This window comes from Jaculus jaculus, chromosome 7 (genome assembly GCF_020740685.1).
Source record: "Jaculus jaculus isolate mJacJac1 chromosome 7, mJacJac1.mat.Y.cur, whole genome shotgun sequence".
NCBI lineage: Eukaryota > Metazoa > Chordata > Mammalia > Rodentia > Dipodidae > Jaculus > Jaculus jaculus.
Genome location: NC_059108.1, coordinates 9,806,534 through 9,827,088, shown reverse-complemented (window position 1 = coordinate 9,827,088; position 20,555 = coordinate 9,806,534).

Below are 20,555 nucleotides of genomic sequence, written 5' to 3'. Positions count from 1 at the left end.
ATGCTCAGAACTCATCCAGGGGGCGACCTGGAGGACTTCCCAAAAGGAGCTGCCCTCCCTCTGGGAGAGCTTAATTCCCTTAACTTTCAAAAGAGCCCATAATTTATGAATCTGTGATTCCTTTTGGTAGGAGACAATATAAAAGTCAAGGAAAAAGAGAAAAATAGCTTCTATCTGATGAAGGAAAGAGAAATAGATAGAAGATGGGTTTTACTAACACTTAATGGGTTGTTGGGGTCCAGGCAGGGGACGGCTGGCCTTCAGTCAGTGCTGAAGTGTGGCCTCGGCCAAGAGACATCAGTTGCCAGTTCATCGTGTCTGGTCCCACATGATGGCGCAAACCAAAAATAAAGGAGGAAAAAGAGAAACCTACCAGCCCTCAAAAAGGTGGAAGCAAGGCCACACGGGCTGATGTCTCCCACTCCCTCTGGGAGAGTACCCACCTATCCTTTCCCATTTCATCGGGTCCCTGTTCAGGTGCCAGCTGTGGGCTCCTGGGTCCTCTCTCCAGGGCTGGCCATGGTCCCCATGAAGGCACCTAGGCAACCCGGATGTGTGAAGTAAAGATTTTCCAGAGATAGTTTCAGTGAGCAACTCTTGTTTTATTGTCAGGGAAATGGGTTTTATAAGCAATTGAGAGTCCTAAGGGAATTGGATGTACAAGGTTCCTTGCTGATTCCTAATTAGCATTTGGGGGACATTCATTCCAGCACATAGGTAATGGGGGGTCAGGTGATCTAGGGTCTCAGAGGGATGGACTGTGTGAAGGTGCTGGCTGATAAGGAGCTTCCTAGGCAACTGGCCAAAGGTCACGGGGCTGTGGGCAAAGCCTAAGTTCAGGTGTGCTGGGTGTGGAGAGGAAGTGGCCTCCTGTAGGGGGTGGTGGGGTCCTTAGTGGTGCCTGGCAGCCCAGACCCCTCTCCTGAAGGCTCCAGCCTGGGCCTGGCAGTGCCGGACAATTTTGAAGGAAGTTCTATCTTCAAAACATCTTTCAAGGCAACCCAGTCATCTGTTACAAAACCAACCAACCAACCAACCAAGCAGAATCCCATCCATTTCTGGTCTTTTTTGATACTCTAGGACAAGAATTCTGGCCCACGTAGCAAGCTCTGCTGCGGTCTCTCCATCCCATTGGATCTGACGGTCTGTAGAGAGGGTTAGTCCTTAGCTGAAGTGTGTTGCATTCACGAGCGTGTGAGCCTAGAGACCAGGGTTGTCTTCCCTGTAGACCGAATGTCTCATTTTTTATTCTGAACATTCTTTTGTTGAATTGTTTTAATAACTTTATAGTCATAATAAACTCAGAATATGCCAAACATCTTTTTAATATTTATTTATTTATTCATGAGAGAGAAATCAGGCATGCCAGAGCCTTCAGCCACAGCTTGTGCCACGTTGTGCGTCTGGTTTATGTGGGTTCTGGGGAATTGAACTTGGGTTCTTAGGCTACACAGGCAAGCACCTTAACTGCTGAGCCATCTCTCCAAAGAATTATTTAGGGCTGGAGAGATGGCTGAGCAGTTAAAGGTGCTTGCTTCCAAACAATTATTAAAGTAGATCAAGTAGTCAATTATTATTAAATTCTCCACATGATTTTTAAACGTACAGCTTTTTTTTCCTCTTTTTAAAAAATTTTGATTAAGGGAAGAGAAAGGAAGGGAGGAGGATACTTAATAGGTTGATATTGTATATATGTAAATACAATGATTGTAATGGGGAGGTAATATGATGGAGAATGTAATTTCAAAGGGGAAAGTGTGGGGATGGGGAGGGAGGGAATTACCATGGGATTTTTTTTATAATCATGGAAAATGTTAATAAAAATTTAAAAATTAAAAAAAAATTTTGAGGTAGGGTCCTGCTCTAGCCCAGGCTGAGTTGGAATTCATTACTTAGTTTCAGGGTGGCCTTGAACTCATGGCAATCCTCCTACCTCTGTCTTCCCAGAGCTGGCATTAAAGTCATGCATCACCATACCTGGCTCAAAAATACAGTTTTTAAGATTAGTTTTAGGTTCTCAAGAAATTGACAGGAAGGTACAGAGCTCACGTAGATCCCCGCCCCAGCCAGCCACCAGCCCAAACACACTCCTGAGCATCTCCTAGAGGCGTCGGTTACATTAGGGCTTCCTCTCGGTGTCATCCATTGGATGGGTTTGGACAGATCTAGGAGGGCACGTAGCCACTGTTACACCGAATAGTCTTACTGCTGTGAAAACCCTCTGTGCTCCAACCCTGACCACCGCTGCTCCTGTCACGGCCTTCGAAGTTTCCAGAATGCCATACAGATAGAGTCTACTCCTGTTTTGTTCATTTCCCTTATGAACATAAGTCAGGGACTAAAACGAAATGGCATGTCCAAGCGAATACAACATGACCGCAGTTGCTCACTTTCCTCTGCCTGTTTCCTCCTCCATAAAACTAGAGTTTTATGGAGGGATGGCTTGGCAGTTAAGGCACTTGCCTGCAAAGCCAAAGGACCCCAGTGCAATTCTCCAGGACCCACGTAAGACAGATGCACAAGGTGGCGCATGCATCCAGAGTTCGTTTGCAGTGGCTGGAGGCCCTGGCACATCCATTTTCTCTCTCTCTCTCTCTCTCTCAAATAAATAAATAAATAAAATATAGTTTTAAAAAACAACTAGAGTGTTGGAAAGCTGAGCCCTGACATTGCTCAGCAAGTTTGGTACAGATCTGTTAGGCAAGGCCTGTGTCGTTCCTCTGCACTCTATGCCTAGCTCTTAGACCAACATCTGGAACTTAGTGAGTGCTGACAGACATGGATCACTATTGAAGTGTAATGCCTTCCTAGACTAAATTATACATTTCAGGGCTGGAGAGATGGCTCCATGGTTAAGGTGCTTGTCTGCAAAGCCTAACCACCTGGGTGCGATTCCCCAGTACCCACATAAAGCCAGATACACAGAGTGGTGCATGCATCTGGAGTTTGTTTGCAGTGGTTAGAGGCCTAGCTGTGCCCATCCTCTCTTTCCGTCTCTGTCTCTCTGTCTTTGTCTCTGTTTTTTTTCTTTCTCTCTCTCTGCCTATATCTCTCAAATAAATAAAACATTAAAATTATTTATTAAAAATTATACATTTCATCGTTTTCAGATAATTTAGATCACACTAATTTTTCTTCTCTATCAAAATGTACAAAAGTGGGCTGGAGAGATAGCTTAGTTGTTAAGGTACTTGCCTGCAAAGCCTAAAGACCCAGGTTCAATTCCCCAGTACCTACGTAAGTCAGATGCACAAGGTGGCGTATGTGCCTGGAGTTTGTTTGCAGCGGCTGAAGCCCTGGTGTGCCCATTCTCTTTATCCACCTCTTACTCCCTTCCTCTCTCTCGTTCTCAAATAAATAAATGAATAACATATTTTTTAAACATACAAAAATGTTTGAAAAGCTATGAGTATATCACAAGAACCATTCATATGATGAATAATTCACACAGTTAGAGTTCAGAAATGAGTTACCAAATTTATTTAAGGGGTGCTGTTTAGTTACCATTTTACAAATGTAGAAAACTAGAAAAGCTCTTTTCCCATGTACAGACATAGTAACACAAATAAATCCCATCACATTCACACTGTATAGGCACAAAAGAATCCCTACAGAAGTAATTTCCACCACCTGCATGACTTATTTTAATTTGTTTCTAACAGGCTCAGTGAGCAAAACTCTGCCGAACCTGCCTGAATTCAGTCTTCTGTGTTCTTCACCAAAAAAGAATTGAGCACAGACAACTGAGGAACTGTGGATCTGAGCATGCGCTGGCTACCACCCATAACTGCCCTTTTGTAGCCAGTGATCTGAAGCGGGCGGGTTACTGTGGGGGCTGGAGAGATGTCTCAGTGGTTAAAGGCGCTTGCTTGCAAAGTCTAATGGCCCAGGGTTCGATTCCCCGGTACCCAGGTAAAGCCAGATGCACAAAATGGCATATGCATCTGGAGAGTTTGTTTGCAGTGGCTAGAGATCCTGGCATGCTCATTCCTCCTGCCCCCCACCCCACCACCACTGCTGGCAAGTAAATAATTAAAAAGAAGTGGGTTATGCCAGGTGGCGCACGCCTTTAATCCCAGCACTTGGGAGGCAGAGGTAGGAGGATTGCTATGAGTCCAAGGCCACCCTGAGACTCCATAGTGAATTCCAGGTCAGCCTGGGCTAGAGCAAGACCCTACCTCAAAAATAAATAAATAAATAAATAAATAAATAAATAAATAAATAAGCCATCAGTTTTTGTCCACATGCTTACACATTTATTCCTTTGGCCTTCACATATATGTATTCACATTTCATTTTTTTTTTAAATTTATTTATTTGAGAGCGACAGACACAGAGAGAAAGACAGATAGAGGGAGAGAGAGAGAGAATGGGTGCGCCAGGGCTTCCAGCCTCTGCAAACGAACTCCAGACGCGTGCGCCCCCTTGTGCATCTGGCTAACGTGGGACCTGGGGAACCGAGCCTCGAACCGGGGTCCTTAGGCTTCACAGGCAAGCGCTTAACCGCTAAGCCATCTCTCCAGCCCACATTTCTTCACTGAATATTAAGCACAAAACCTCTTTATCACTTGTCACGCTCATGTAAAGCAGATGGTCTGTTTTACTGTCCTCCCCTTGAGCAGAGCCCATGACACTCTCTGGTCTGCACAGCTTCTGTTGAGGGCACGCCTGATGTCCCCAAGTCAGTGACATTCCATTACCACAGGCCGTGCTCCTTGCAGAAGCCCGCACACTTCCCGCCTGCGGGCCTGTCCTCTGATCAAAGTGGTTGCGTGTCTCCAGCTCTGTTCTCTCGAGTCTCACTTGCTGTCGCCATCACACAATCAACTAAACACAGTCACGTGCTGAAAATAGCCTGCCTGCCAAGGACTGACTTACCTGGTGGTTCTGGAAGGCCACCATGTAGCATGGGTGCGTGGTAGCTATTTGTGTAAGCATGCCGTAGGCTGCACAGTGACAGATTGCCTACTGATGCACCTCTCACAGGAATCTGTTGGTAAGTGATTTGTGCTCTTGTTACATAAATCACACAATCGTGAGTGCAGAAAGGATGACGAAAACTTAGCTGTGAATCCCAATAAAAATGAGACAGCGAAAATAAAGGCTACTGACATAGATGTGGTGAGATAACTAAAAACCCGAGGAGAGGGAAACCAAGAACATTCTGCATTCATAGTGCTTCAGAACAATGTGTTTAGCAGGCTGGAGAGATGGCACAGTGGTTAAGGTGCTTGCCTGAGAAATCAAAGGACCCAGGTTCAATTTCCCAGGACCCAGGTAAGGCAGATGCACAAGGTGGTGCATGCATCTGGAGTTTGTTTGCAGTGGCTAAAGGCCCTGGTGCGCCCATTCTCTCTCTCATTCACTCTGCCTCTTTTTCTCTTTCTCTCTCTCAAATAAATAAATAACATGTTTGGTTTTTTTTAAATGTCTCTAGCTTCATCCACACAGCAGGGTATAAACATGATTATGCAAAATACAATGTGGATTCCAGGCATCAAAACCAGCTCTGGTTCTACATTGGAAAGGAGGCAAATGCATGTAACTATGTATTCTTTTAGAAAAAAGAAATATTTAAGTAAGTCTATCTTTTCTCACTGGTTTCAGTTGACAGACACAGGAAAGGTTCTACTGTATCATTTTTTATATCTTTATTTATTTGTTTGCAAGCAGAGAGAGGGAGGGAGGGAGAGAGAGAGAGAATGAGTACACTGCAGACCAACTCCAGACGCACATGCCACTTTGTGCTTCTGGCTTGACCCTGGGTACTGGGGACTCAAACCTGGGCCATCAAGCTTTATAGGCAAACACTGAGAAATCCTTTAACCATACTGTCATCTTTTGTTTGTTGTTTGTTTTCTTTTGTTTTTGAGGTAGGGTCTCTCTCTAGCCCAGGCGGATCTGGAATTCACTATGGAGTCTCCGGCTGACCTAGAGGTCACAGTGATTCTCCTAACTTGGTCTCCCAAGTGCTGTGATTAAAGGCGTTCATCACCATGTAGAGTTACAATATCTTTTTTTTTTTTGAGGTAAGGTCTCACTCTAACCCTGGATTTCACTATGTAGTCTCAGGGTGGCCTCGAACTCATGGTGATCCTCCTACCTCTGCCTCCTGAGTACTGGGATTGAAGGCATGCGCCACCTCACCCAGCTCAACAATATCATTTTTTAAAAGCAGATTCCCATGTGTGGGTATACCAAAATTTTGTAAGCTTAAAACTAATTTTTGTTCTATCTGAGTATTTATAAATTTTTTAATAATACTACACTACAATAAACAATTTTCATGTTGGTTTTTGTCTGTTGGACAATTTTTAGGATATTAAAGGAGTAAGATATAAGTACCTTTTTCAATTTTGATGCTATCTTTTTGTTTTCCAAGAGAATATTATTTTCATATCCTTAGTATTAGCCTAGTGTTTATTAGTATGTAACACCCCACCACCAACTTTGACACTTGGAACAAACACCATGTTACTGTTTTTCATGGCACTGTGGGTGGCAAGCACTCAAGTGTGGACAGTGGATCTCATGCCAGTCACTTATCTCTGGGCAGAGAGTCCCTGGCCATGTACTGAGAATTTGGTGTTAAATCTCAAGATTCCAGATCCTGGCCCAGCCTTCTGGCAAATAAACTGCCCAGGCAGGAATGTGGAGAGAGAAATAACTCAGAACTGAAAAGAAGATTGCCATTTAAAACATTTTTTATTTACTTGTAAGCAGAGAGAGAGAAAAACAGAGAGAGAAAATGGGTGTGCCAGGACCTCTTGCTACTACAAAAGAACTCCAGACACATGCACTACTTTGTGAATCTGGCTTTATGTGGGTACAGGGGATTTGAACCCAGGCCATCAGGCTTTGCCAGCAAGCACCTTAACTGCTGAGCCATCTTCTCTAGCCCTGCCTTTTTAAAAATATATATTTTATTTATTTGAGGGAGAAAGAGAAAGAGGCAGATATAAAGAGATAATGGACATGCTGGGGCCTCTAGACACTGCAAATAAACTCCAGACACATGCACCACCTTGTGCATCTGGCTTTCTGTGGGTACTGGGGAGTCAAACCCAGGTCCTTGGACGTTGCAGGCAAAGCCTTAAGCACTGAGCCATCTCTCCAGCACCTTGTTTTTGTTTTGGTTTGTTTGTTTTTGCAGCAAGTTCTCTATCCCAGGCTCAGGCTGACTTGGAACTCCATAGCCCAGGCAGCCCTTGAACTCCAAGTGATTTTCCTACTTCAGTCTCCAAGGTGCTGGGATTAAAGGTGTGAGCCACCATTCCCTCCTTGGAAAGACTGTCTCTATGGTCAGACATTTCAACCTACATCCTCACCCTCCCACCCGGCCCTAGTGCTGCGTGAAGGATTAGGGTTACAGTTTCAGTGCAAAAGCGAGAACACAGCTGGGCATGGTGTCGCATGCCTTTAATCCCAGCACTCGGGATCAACATGAGTTCGAGGCCACCTTGAGACTACATAGTGAATTCCAGGTCAGCCTGAGCTAGAGTAAGACCCTACCTCAAAAAAAAAAAAAAAAAGTGAGAGCACAGCTCTGAAAAGCCAAGGTGTGGATGGGTTCCAAGGGCATGCAGGTCCTATTTAATTTAGTTCAAGGGCTGGAGAGATGGTTTAGCAGTTAAGCGTTTGCCTGTGAAGCCAAAGGACCCCGGTTCGAGGCTCGATTCTCCAGGACCCACGTTAGCCAGATGCACAAGGGGGCGCACGCGTCTGGAGTTCGTTTGCAGTGGCTGGAAGCCCTGGTGTGCCCATTCTCTCTGTCTACCTGCCTATTTCTGTATCTCTCTCTCAAGTAAATAAATAAAAATAAAATATTTTAATTTAGTTCAAGAATCCTGCTAGATGTGCCGTGGATTCTAGATCCCCGGAAGCCGTGGGAGTGCAGGGCTTTTGTTCTGCACTCAGTCTGATCCCACAACTAGTTAAGCAGTTGATAATTCCCACTTTCTCTTTTAACACTACTTCAACAAAGCTGGAGTGCTGCCAGTGTGGAAGGGAGGCAGCTCTGCGAGCAAGACCACAGCGCATATATAAATAGACCCCTCAAAGCACAGCAAAGGCTGTGATGTGTGACCTCCACAGGGGAAGCGAAGGAGCCCGGGTGGCTCTGGAAAGGAAATTCCGTCTCATGCATTTAGTCCAATGAGGGCTGGAGAGATGGCTTAGCAGTTAAGGCACTTGCCTGTGAAGCTTAAGGATCCAGGTTTGATTCCCCAGAACCCACATAAGCCAGGTGCACATGGTGGTGCATGTGTCTAGAGTCTGTTTGCAGTGGCTAGAGGCCCTGGCATGCCCATTCTCTCTCTCTCTCTCAAAATAAATCAATAATAAAAATAAATCTCCACCCTGAGATGACAGAGTTAATTCCAGGTCAGCCTGGACCAGAGTGAGACTCTACCTCAAAAAAAGAAAAAAAAAAAAATCTCAAGGTTCATTCTGGGCAGCACACCTCCTTCAGCAAAGCTTTACTTTCCAAATAGCCACCAGCTGGGAAGCAAGCATTCAGAACACTGAGTTCATGGGGGATAGCTGATTCAAACCACCACCGAATTCTATTTTTTTTTTTTTTTTGAGATAGGGTTTTCACTCTAGCTCAGGCTGACCTGGAATTCACTTCACTATGTATTCTCAGGGTGGCCTCCAACTCACAGCGATCCTCCTTTCTTTGCCTCCCAAGTGCTGGGATTAAAGGCGTGTGCCACCATGCGCAGCTCAGAATTCTATTCTTGAAGAGAAGATTTTGTTAAAAGGTATTTTGTGCAGCTTACAGCTGGAGAAGAAGTGCTAGCAGAGATTAAAAAAAATAAAAAGAATCTTGTGCTGGAGAAATGACTCAGCAGCTAAGGTGCCTGCCTGCAAAGTCAAAGGACCCAGGTTCAGTTCCCCAAGTCTCTGATAAGCCAAATGCACGAGGTGGCACATATGTCTGGAGTTTGTTTACAGAGGCTAGAGTCCCTGGCATGCCCATTCTCTCTCTTTCTCCTTCTCTCTCTCTCTCTTTCTATTTATCTGTCTCTTTTTTTCTCTCAAATAAATAAATAAATAAAAATAAAACATCCTGGGCTGGAGAGATGGCTTAGCGGTTAAATGCTTGCCTGTGAAGCCTAAGGACCCCGGTTCCCCAGGTCCCACGTTAGCCAGATGCACAAGGGGGCGCACGTGTCTGGAGTTCGTTTGCAGAGGCTGGAAGCCCTGGAGCGCCCATTCTCTCTCTTCTCTCCCTATCTGCCTCTTTCTCTCTGTGTCACTATAAAATAAATAAATAAAAATAACCAAAAATAAATTAAAAAATAAAACATCCATTCAAAGGTAGATGACATATACAAAGATCATGAGAAGGTTTGCAATCTCATTCGTGACATTTTCTAGAAAGAAAAATAGAGTTCTTTCACAGGTGGCCTGGCTAGTTGTGTTGAAATTCCTTGGTGTCAGCCGGTGAGAGATGAACAACCAGGAGAGACGGGGTAGAAGGGATTCCCCTCTCATGTCTCCTGTTTCCTAACTAGCTATCCTGCCTCAACCAAATCCAGCCATAGGGCTGGGTTTTTTTGTTTGCTTGTTTTTTTAAATAAGAGCTAAATGTGTCAACCTATACAAAATACATAGAAGATTGCTAAAATGTATTCAGCCCTGTAGAAATGTGTGTTTATAACACCACATACCACTGTATTAGTTTGTACCTTAAAGCTGTACGAAGCCTGAACTCAAATTAGGACCCCTGGGGGTTTCACCTCAGATTTCTAATCCAGAATTCTTTCTCAAAACCAACAGAGGTCTTCCATTTCCAGCACCTAACTGACAGGTTCTTTGACTGACTTGGACAAACGTTTTTGGTCTTAATACCCAAAGTTAAAAAATGAGACACCACAGAATGGTTTCCTGTAGAATTATAACCACTTTAAATTATCACGAGGACAGCATGCAGGTGAGTAACATGGATTATTAGTAAGCAGAGGTCTTCCATCCAAAACGCCACGGAGGAAGTGTCAGGGAAGAATCCCCACCACGTCCCAACCGAGCCCTTGTCACAGAAGCGCGAGGAGACCAGGAGGCCCTAGGGAGGCTGGTTTGGGGCAGGCTGTGGTAACATGCCAGGCGCTGCCAGTCAGCCGAGCGCTGCCTCCGCGATGCCCACACTGCTGCCCATATGCGAGGTTTGCGGTCAAGTCACAGCGTCGTTTCTAAAGAAGCTGGAAACCAGACCGCTGGGGAGGCTGCCAGAGCATGCAATGCCAGCACCTAAGGTGCCGAGGTTCATTTAACCCCTTGTGCCCCTGGTCCTGGGGCTCTTTTCTTAGTGTCAGAGTCTTGCTCACTAGCCCTCTTTCCTGACAGTTCCTCCCTGGCATTGGTTTCTCATCGACAGAATCCACTGACCACGTGTGCTGCCACCCTCTGACACACCCGCCGTCCCCACGGGTATACATGGGTCATCCACTTATCATGAAATGAGTGACCAAACTCTCCAAACCATTTAGTTCTATCATCAGAAACCTGGTTCCCACTCGGTAACAGTATCTCTGGACATATGAATTATTCCTTGGTAGGGCTGCAGTGCCGAGTGTTTAACCAATGAAAACAGACTTTCCCTAAAACATCTGATGAGGGCTGGAGAGATGGCTCAGCGGTTGATGTACTTGCCTAACAAAGCCAAAGGACCCAGGTTCGATTCCCCAGGACCCGTGTTAGCCAGATGCACAAAGTGGCGCATATATCCGTTTACAGCAGCTGAAGGACCTGGCATGCCCATTCCTTCTCTCTCTCTCTCACTTCCTCCCTCCCTCCCTCTTTCTCTCTCAACCATATAAATAAAATATTTTTGAAAGCCTGATGAAGGAAGAGGAATTTAATGAAATTTATAGGACTTATACATACAGTCAGTGTTGGGAGCTATGAACCAAACCTCGGCCATGTTGACAGAAACCACCATATAGCAAGTTAAGTTTCTATTTCCCATCTAATGATCTTTTACCAGAAATGAAGGAGCCGTTACGCCTGGGTGATAGCCTCTCCTGGTGCTGCCGGTAATTGATGAAGAAATAAAGAAATTGCATTTAACCACTAACCCTGTGATCTCCGGCCTGATTATGACTCCTCCCCCCTACAACCCTATAAAAACCTATGTGTAAAAATAAATTTCGAGACCTTGACAAATACCTAGCTTGGTCTCCTTCTTGTGTCTGTTTGCCTCCCCCATTCAGGTTGGCTTCTCCCCAAGTCCCTGTTCAACTCCCCGCTGGCCGGGGCAAGTCAGCTTCCACATAGCACTGCAGGCCCCTGAACACTGCAGGGAGGTGTCAAAATATGAAGTATTACCGTTAGTTTACCACTTATGAGAATATTATTGATTAAAAAAAAAGAGAGAGAAGAAGCCAGTCATGGCGACACACGCTTTTAATCCCAGCACTCAGGAGGCAGAGGTAGGAGGATCACCCTGAGTTCGAGGCCACTGTGACAATACAGACTGAAATCCAGGTCAGCCTGGGCTAGAGTGAGACCCTACCTTAAAACCCCCCCCCAAAAAAGAGAAGAAATATAGCTTTGTGTGAGGTAACACCCCGTTTACATGGGCTAATGTACAAAAGAAATTCCATTTACATGGGGTGAATTTATAAAATCTCTGATTTTTATAAAAGTCAGAACTCTCGGGCTGGAGAGATGGCTTGGCTCTTAAGGAGTTTGACTGCAAAGCCAAAGGACCCAGATTAGATTCCCCAGGACCCACGTTAGCCAGATGCACAAGGGGCCCCACGTATCTGGAGCTCATTTGCAGTGGCTGGAGACCCTGGCGTGCCTATTCTCTCCCCCCCTTTTCTCCTTCTCTCCTCTCATCTTTTTCTGTCAAATAAATAAATAAATAAAATAAAATATTTAAAAATAATCAGAACTCTCTTAAAACTGATTCCTACCAAACCAGTGCAAAATTTATCTGTTAATCTTTATTTCGCATAATCTATCCCAGTAACCAAAACCCGTTAATAGTATAGCATTTTAAAAACATAAATGGCAAGAAAAATCGGCTTTTTAAAAAATTTATTTTTATTTATTTATTTGCAAGCAGAGAGACAGAGAGAATGAGAATGGGCATACCAGGGCCTCCAGCTGCTGTAACCGAACTCCAGATGCATGCACCATTGTGCATCTGGCTTTACGTGGGTGTGGGGGAATTGAACCTGAGTTGTTAGGTTTTGAGGGCAAGCGCCTTAACTGTTGATCCATCTCTCCATTCCTCTGCTTTTTTTTTTTTTTTAAACTGGTAAGGCCAAAGTGAAAACTCCGAGTACCCTCCCCTCACTGGGGAGACTGTGTGGGGGTCAAAGTGGTAAAGGCTCAGCCTATGTCCTTCTGGGCTGTACCTAGCTCCTCTGCAAGGTGCAGTCTGCTTGCTTCTCCGTCCCCTGCTGTTGGTTTCACACCATGTTTCTCCTCCCAGCTTTGTTCTTTGGCCCACTGCCTTTGCCTGGGAAGCAGCTCTCCTCCCTGCGAGCAGCCCCCCCACACGCACGTGACCAAGTTCAATGGTGAGCCTTCCCACCGGGCTCGGGTGTCCCGGAAGCTGGTGGTGGCAGTGGCCTGTTCTAGCCAGGGTCTGGGCTAGACAGCATCACTCCCAAGATGCTAGGATCCCATGATAGGTGCCACTTACAGTTCTGTTCTTTCATCAGACATTCTAGGAAAAGTTTGTTCTCACTGGCTGAAGTTTCCATTTTAGTCTGATGAAATATTTCAAACGTGTCCAGAGATGTGGGACAGAATGGGGATCAGGCTTCTGGTGATGGAGCTAACCCAGTAGGTCTCTCCAGAGAGTTAGCGGCCAATCATTAACAGACTTAATTCAGACCCGCTCTCCTTTATAGAACACAAAACCACATCAGCAAGTCAGTGGAAACTTTTATGACTTTTACAAATTATTTTTAACACCAATGCCAATTATAGCCTTTCCATGATACATCCTAATGTGAAGCCAACATACTTCTATTGTTACTTCTTTGGGAGACATAGGCCTTTTATGTTTGTTTTTTTTCCTTAGCTGTTTAGACTTTCCGTGCTTCCACTGAAGCCACTGTATGTTACTGAAATGTCCCCAGCTCAGCAGCTCTTCCCAGTGATCACAGAAGTTTCCTTCTACAGTGCAGTAAAATGCCCAGTGGTTCCTTACCAAGCACCACATGCCAAAGCCGGCGGGGGGTGGGGGGGACTTCTGACCTATGAGGGTCCTTCACAAGATCACAAACCCATTGCTCAGACACAGCAGCTCTCTCTATCCAGGTGTAATGCCTGCATTGGACCAGGTGAGACTGAATGTGACGGTGAGGAGACATTAAGAAGGGGCTCTCTGGTAAAGCTAGTGAATTAGTTATGACAACATGAAGAGGCAAAAGAGAAGTAGTAAGGTCTATAAAAAGTAGAGTTATGAGCCAGATGTGGTGGCACACACCTTTAATCCCAGCACTTGGGAGGCAGAGGTAGGAGGATTGCTGTGAGTTCAAGGCTACCCTGAGACTACATAGTGAATTTCAGGTCAGCTTGAGCTAGAGCAAGACCCTACCTCAGAAAACCAAAAAAAAAAAAAAAAAATAGAGTTATGGAGCTGGAGAGATGGCTTAGAGGTTAAGGCGCTTGCCTGCAAAGCATAAAGACCTAGGTTTGATTCCCCAGTTCCCACATAAGCCAGATGCACAAGGTGACACGTGTATCTGGAGTTCATTTCCAGGGGCTAGAGGCCCTGGCACAACCATCCTCTCCCTCTCTCTCTCTCTAACTGCCCCCCTCCCTGAAATAAATAAATAAAATGTATTTTTAAAAAATAGAAAAAAAGTAGAATTACAGATTCCAGACCCAAGGCATCTTGGACCACGTAGTGTAGTAGCATTTATTATGAGTGTGCCTGTATTATGCACTACCATATAATGACTGTTGTCAGATCTATGTTGCTCGGATGAACATCCAAACAGGCACAGTTTATGTTAGAAGGGTGTTCCAGTCAGGTTTACATTGCTGGTAGAAATCGCCCAACCCAGAGCAGCTTGTGGGGAAAAAAAAAAAAAAAAAAAGAGGTTTATTTTGGCTTACAGACTCAAGTAGGAAGCTCCATAATGGCAGGGAAAATGATGATATGAGCAGAGAGTGGAGATCACGCCCTGTCCAGCATCAAGTGGACCATAGCAACAGGGGAGTGTGCCAAACAATGGCAAGGGGACACTGGCTCTAACACCCATAAGCCAACCCTCAACAATACACCGCCTCCAGGAGGTGTTAATTCCCAAATCTCCATCAGCTGGGAACCTGGCATTCAGAACACCTCCGTTTATGGGGGATGACTGACTCAAGCCACCACAGAGGGATTTCTTTCAGCTTACAGATCCAGGGGAAGTTCTATCAGTAGCAGAAGCAGCTGCCTGCTCCCTGAGATGCAAGCAGAGAGAAACAGCTGCAGCAAGCAAACACCACCACCAGCCAGCTGAACCCAGTGCTCAAACTGCTCTCTCCACCCCTCTGGGCTAGACTCCAGATTCGCCCCCAATGGCATGCGCCCCTGTAGCAGAAATCTGCCAGCCAGGGGCTGAAGTTGCAAACTCTATTTTTTTTTTCCCCCAAGGTAGGGCCTCACTTTTGCCCAGGCTGACCTGCAATTCACTATGTAGTCTCAGGGTAGCCTCGAACTCACAGCGATCCTCCTATCTCTGCCTCCCGAGTGCTGGGATTAAAGGTGTGTGCCACCACGCCCAGCTCAAAAACTCAATTTTAATTAAACATCTGAGTCTATAGGGGCATACATTTATACCATCATTATTCAAATGACTACCATGACATACAGCCATAATGATGTGCTTTAAAAAATCATTTTACCGTATTTTAGAAAATGAGAACATTTGCAATATATTTCATAGAATACTTTTATTCAGAAAAAAAGTTTTGAACTTATTGAAGAAGCTTAGGTATCTGAAAGATTCTCTTATACAAAGCATCTTATTTCTCAAGTAATAATTAAATGCATCCTTGACCTACCTGAAACAAATGTGTTTCCCAAAGCATGTTACAGTTTAGTACCGAGATGTATAGGTGGCATTTACTGTGCCAACCACTAGGTAGAAAGTAGGACTTAGAAAACCCAAGCCAAGTTTGTTAAAAACCTCCACTAAATAGGGCTGGAGAGATGGCTTAGCGGTTAAGCACTTGCCTGTGAAGCCTAAGGACCCCGGTTCAAGGCTAAATTCCCCAGGACCCACGTTAGCCAGATGCACAAGGGGGCGCACGCGTCTGGAGTTCGTTTGCAGAGGCTGGAAGCCCTGGCGCACCCATTCTCTCTCTCTCCCTCTATCTGTCTTTCTCTCTGTGTCTGTCACTCTCAAATAAAATTATAAAAAAAAACCTCCACTAAATAAACGTACAAAACTCACCTATGTGAGCTAAGCCTTTTGTTGACAGGGTAATGCAGCAACGAAATACATGACGCTTTGGTGTGACTAAGGACCTCAACATGAGTACTCTTCCGATTGAAAGGTGAATGTGTACCTGACAATTTCCCTAATGCTTCAGTTCTTAAACATCATATACGGACCCGAATCCAAATCATAAAAGAGCAGAAAGGATAGGTCTATGGACATCTTTTCTGTCTTACGTTGAAATTCATGTGACTCATTCTGACCAGGATGATGCTCTATATTTGTTTTTTAAGTAGTGTGTGTGTGTGTGTGTGTGTGTGTGTGTGTGTGTGTGTGTGTGTTGGGTGCACATGCCGCAGCACATGTTGTAGAGGCCAGAGGACAATTTCGAAATATCTGAGCTCCACTTTCTTTGAGACAGGGTCTCTTCTGCTGTAACCGAACTTCCAGGCTGCAATGACACATTGGTCTAACTGGCCCATGAGCTTCGGTTTTTCCGGGCATCATCTCCCACCACTGTGGACACCATAGGGCACCACTTTGGCATCTGCTCCTACATAGGTGTCGAGGAATTGAGCCCAGGCTGTTAAGTCTTTGCAAACAAGCACCTTTAACCACTGCCATCTCCCCAGCAACAATGTCCTAAATTTAAAGACACTCATGGAAATGTATGGGAAGGCTTCTTCAATGATGTTGAATAATCAGGAATTCTATATGAGGGTGGCTAAGGAAAAAATACACAGAAAGAATCTTCTAGAAGTTAGAGCTTCTGCATCTGACTGATGAAGTGTTCCTCCATTTTAAATAGAGACCTTTTCAACATCCCTCACTGATTATTTTTGACTTAGCCAAGCAGGGAGCCTGTTTTAAAGCTCCAGATTTGAAAATCATGCAAGCTTTATAAAGGCTTCCACCTGCATCTCTCTTTAGGAGCACAGTTCTTTATTTTCTAAAGGATAAAAACCTCCAGCATGTAAAAACTTTGTTAAGCTGTCACTATCAATAGGGTTTTTTAAAAAAAAGGAAAAAAAAAAATTACGGTGGACAAAGAAGAAACAAATTGCATCCTCAAATAAGTTTTCTTGAAAAAAGCTATAACCTCTGACGTTAACTAAATTTAACCCACCGTGACCCTCCTAGTGACCTTCACCCCTCCTTTCTTCTGCTTCCTCGGGCTGCTGGAGAAAACTGGTCCTGGCATTGGAAAAGGCTCCTCTGCACCACACAAAGGCCCAGCCTTCCCGCTCCCCTGTCTGGAGGCCCCACATCGACCGAGGGGTCAGCACCTGGGCCCAGAAGCAGGTGACAGTGGCTTGCCTGCATCCGCCCAGAGCGAGCTGTAAGGGTGTCCACCCCTTCAACCATCACGCTGCAGTCTCAGCCATTCAGGCTGCTGAGGTTCAAGTCTCCTTTGTGAGCGCAAGCTTGACACAAATTCATCTATTGCTGTTCAACTGACTGTAAAATTAGTAGATTTACTGTTGCAAAAAGAAGAAGAAGAAAAAGAAAGAAAGAAGAAAAACAGCTTTTACTTCCACTTTGGTAAGGCCACGGATGTATCCGAGGCTGCCAACAAAGCTGCCTTTAAAATCTTGGCGGAGGACCTTAGCAACTTCCACGGAAGGCAGCTGGACGGCTGCAGTGAGCGCCGACGGGCTTCCCCGGCTAGCGCACGCAAACCTCCACGTCCAGGGAACTTTCAAAAGTGAATAATTGGCCACCGATTCGATTTGCCTCACAGGCAGTGAGAGTACAAATCTGTTCTGCTGCTAACATGTCTGCTGTCAGAGCGGCCTTCCTTAAGCAGGCGGTGGTAACTAGAAGATCTCCCGCAGCATTTTCAAACAGTGTTGGGTTAGACGTCTGTGTAAAATGCCAGTGGATACCTTCGTCCCGTTTGGCTTCCACTTCCAAGCGAGTGTGCATGGAACATCTCTTTCTTAACTTTTCACGCTCTTGGTTGTTCCCTCCGTAGGATGTTCTGAATAAGCAGTGAGAGTTTCTTGCACTAAATGTTTGAAAACATTAACACTTTTGAAAAACATTTTTTTGCTTTTTATTTATGTGCAAGTGCAGAGAGGGGGAAGAGAGAGAGAGAGAATGCCAAGGCCTCTAGCCACTGTAAACAAACTCCTAAGGCATGAGCCACTTGGTGCATCTGGCTTTGTGTGGGTACTGTGGAATCAAACTTGGGTCCTTAGGCTTTGCAGGCAAGTGCCTTAATGGCTAAGCCATCTCTCCAGCCCAAAACTCAACAGTTTTGAAATGGAAACACACAGCTCTCTTATCTCCAAAGGAGACTTTCTGAACATGTCTTCCGCCTCAGTCGGTTGCACAGAGAGCATCACAGAAGATAACTGGAATGCCCATGTACAAATGCTTTTATTTAGCAGATGAGAAAGCTTTGAAAAAATTGTTATGTTATGTCACTCACTTAGACAAAGTCACTTTGCTCATTATTATTTTTTGTGGGGGGTTCTTCTGAAGTAGGGTCTCACTCTAGCCCAAGCTGTCCTGGAATTTACTATGAAGTCTCCAGCTGGCCTCAATTTCACAGCAATCCTATCTCTGCCTGAGTGCTGGCATTAAAGGTGTATGCCATCATGCTTGGCACTATCATTTTTTTTTTTTTAATTTGAGAGAAACAGACACAGAGAGAAAGACAGATAGAGGGAGAGAGAGAATGGGCGCGCCAGGGCTTCCAGCCTCTGCAAACGAACTCCAGACGCATGTGCCCCCTTGTGCATCTGGCTAACGTGGAACCTGGGGAACCGAGCCTCGAACCGGGGTCCTTAGGCTTCACAGGCAAGCACTTAACCGCTAAGCCATCTCTCCAGCCTGGCACTATCATTTTTTAGACAAAAGAAACAGTTAATATGGAATGTAATTCTATGCCGGGTTTTACACATGGTGAAGAAATTTATTCTGAATCTAATAATTGTTTTAAGCACATGAAGGGCTATGACATAAATGTGGTCACCAGATGTTCTCCAGTTCTGGGGAGTCTGCCTGAGCTGCAATGTAGTAAATTGAGGTCATACAGGAACAGATTCCCAAATCCCATAAAAGATTAAAATGAGGAGCTGGAGAGATTGCTTAGTGGTTAAGGCACTTGCCTGCAAAGCCTAAGGACCCAGGTTTGACTCCCCAGGACCCATGTAAGCCAGGTGCACAAGGGGGCACATGCATCTGGAGTTCGTTTGCAGTGGCTGGAGGCCCTGGAGTGCCTATTCTCTCTCTGCCTTTCTCTCTGTCTGAAACAAAAATAAAAAAACAAATTTTAAAAAGGTTAAAATGAGGAACTAAATCTCCCTGTCTAGAGTTTCTGTTCTGCATTTGAGAGCACACAGAGGTTTATGTGTTTGGGGTGTATTAAACACGGGCCTTCCTAAGGACAAGTGGTAGAGATTTTACAGTCTTATCTCAATCACCCGTGAAAACAGATACATGGTGTTGAGCTGAATTTTTAGATGTTTATTTATTTGAGAGAAAGACTCAGCAGTACCAGCGTTGCTTTTCTTTTTTTAAATTTATTTATTCAGAGGAAGAGGGAAGAGAGAGAGAGGGAGGGAGAGAAAGAGAATGAGCACACCAGGGCCTCCTGCCAATGCAGACCAGGTCCAGATGCATTTGCAAGCATCGTTAACAGCTGAGCCATCTCTCCTCCAGTCCTGCCTTTCTTTTTATTTTTCTTTTTTCTCAGTACTGGGATAGAAGCTATGGTCTTCATATGCTGTCTCTGAGCTTTGGACCTCAGCACTGGAAAAATAAAACAAACAGCTGGGTGTGGTGGTGCATGCCTTTAATCCCAGCACTTGAGAGGCAGAGATAGGAGCCTGAGACTATATAGTGAATTCCAGGTCAGCCTGGGCTAGAGGGAGACACTATCTCAAAAAACTGAAAAAACAAATAAAAAAGTGGTCCATCACATCCATCACCCAATCTTTTTTTTTTCTTTCTATTTAAAAATTTTGATTCTCTAATTGATTGTGGGATGCTGGGCAAATCACTTTTGATTTCTTCATGCTTTAGCTCTTTCTGTGCAATGGGTACTAACAGAAAGGCTAGGCAGAAGGTCAGGTCTGGGAGTGACTGGCCAACGAGTGTCCAAGCAGGATATACAGGACAATAGCTGATGGTAGTCACTCCAGATATCTGCACATCTCAACTTTGACGTGCACAATTATTATTTTGGATTTTCGAGGTAGGGTCTCCCTGTAGCCCAGGCTTCTCATCATGCAGTCTGTGTGACCTCAAGCTCAGTGATCCTCCTACCTCCCCCTCCCAAGTGCAGGGATGAAAGGCGTGTGCCACCACGCCCGGCCACAAGTGTATTTTAGTTTGTTTGTTTTTTTTCTTTTGGTGATACTGATAATTGAACATAGGGCCCCGCATGCCAAGCAAATGCTCTATCACTGAGCTACAGGCCCAGTCCTGCAAATACTGACTGGTGTGTGTGGGGGAATCCAGGAACATTTAAAGGCCCAGCTTTGGGCGTGGGGGTGCACGCCTTTAATTCCAGCATTTAGGTTTTATTTATTTGAGAGAGCGAGAGAGAATGGGCACGCCAGAGCATCCAGCCACTGCAAAAGAATTCCAGTTGCAAGTGCCACTTTACACATCTGGCTTATGTGGTTCCTGGGGAATCGAGCCACTAAGCCATCCCTCCAGCCTTAATCTCAGCAATTAGAACGCTGATGTGGGAGGAGCCTCGTGAGTTCGAGACCAGCCTAGGGGTTACAGAGTGAATTACTGCAGGTACGCCTGGACTAGAGAAACCGTACGAAGCCAATTAATAATAATAATTATTTTTTAAAATGGGTGGGGACTGGAGAGATGGTTTAGCGGATAAAGCGTTGCCTGCAAAGCGAAAGGATCCCGGTTCGATTCTCCAGGACCCACGTAAGCCAGCTGCACAAGAGGGCGCATGCATCTCGAGTTCCTTTGCAGTGGCTGGAGGCCCTGACACGCCCATTCTCTCCCTCTCTCTGCCTTTCTGTCTCAAATAAATAAATAAAATATATTAAAAAAAGAAGAGCTGGGCGTGGTGGCGCACGCCTTTAATCCCAGAACTCAGGAGGCAGAGGTAGGAGGATCACAGTGAGTTGGAGGCCACCTTGAGACTACTTAGTGAATTCCAGGTCAGCCTGGGCTGGA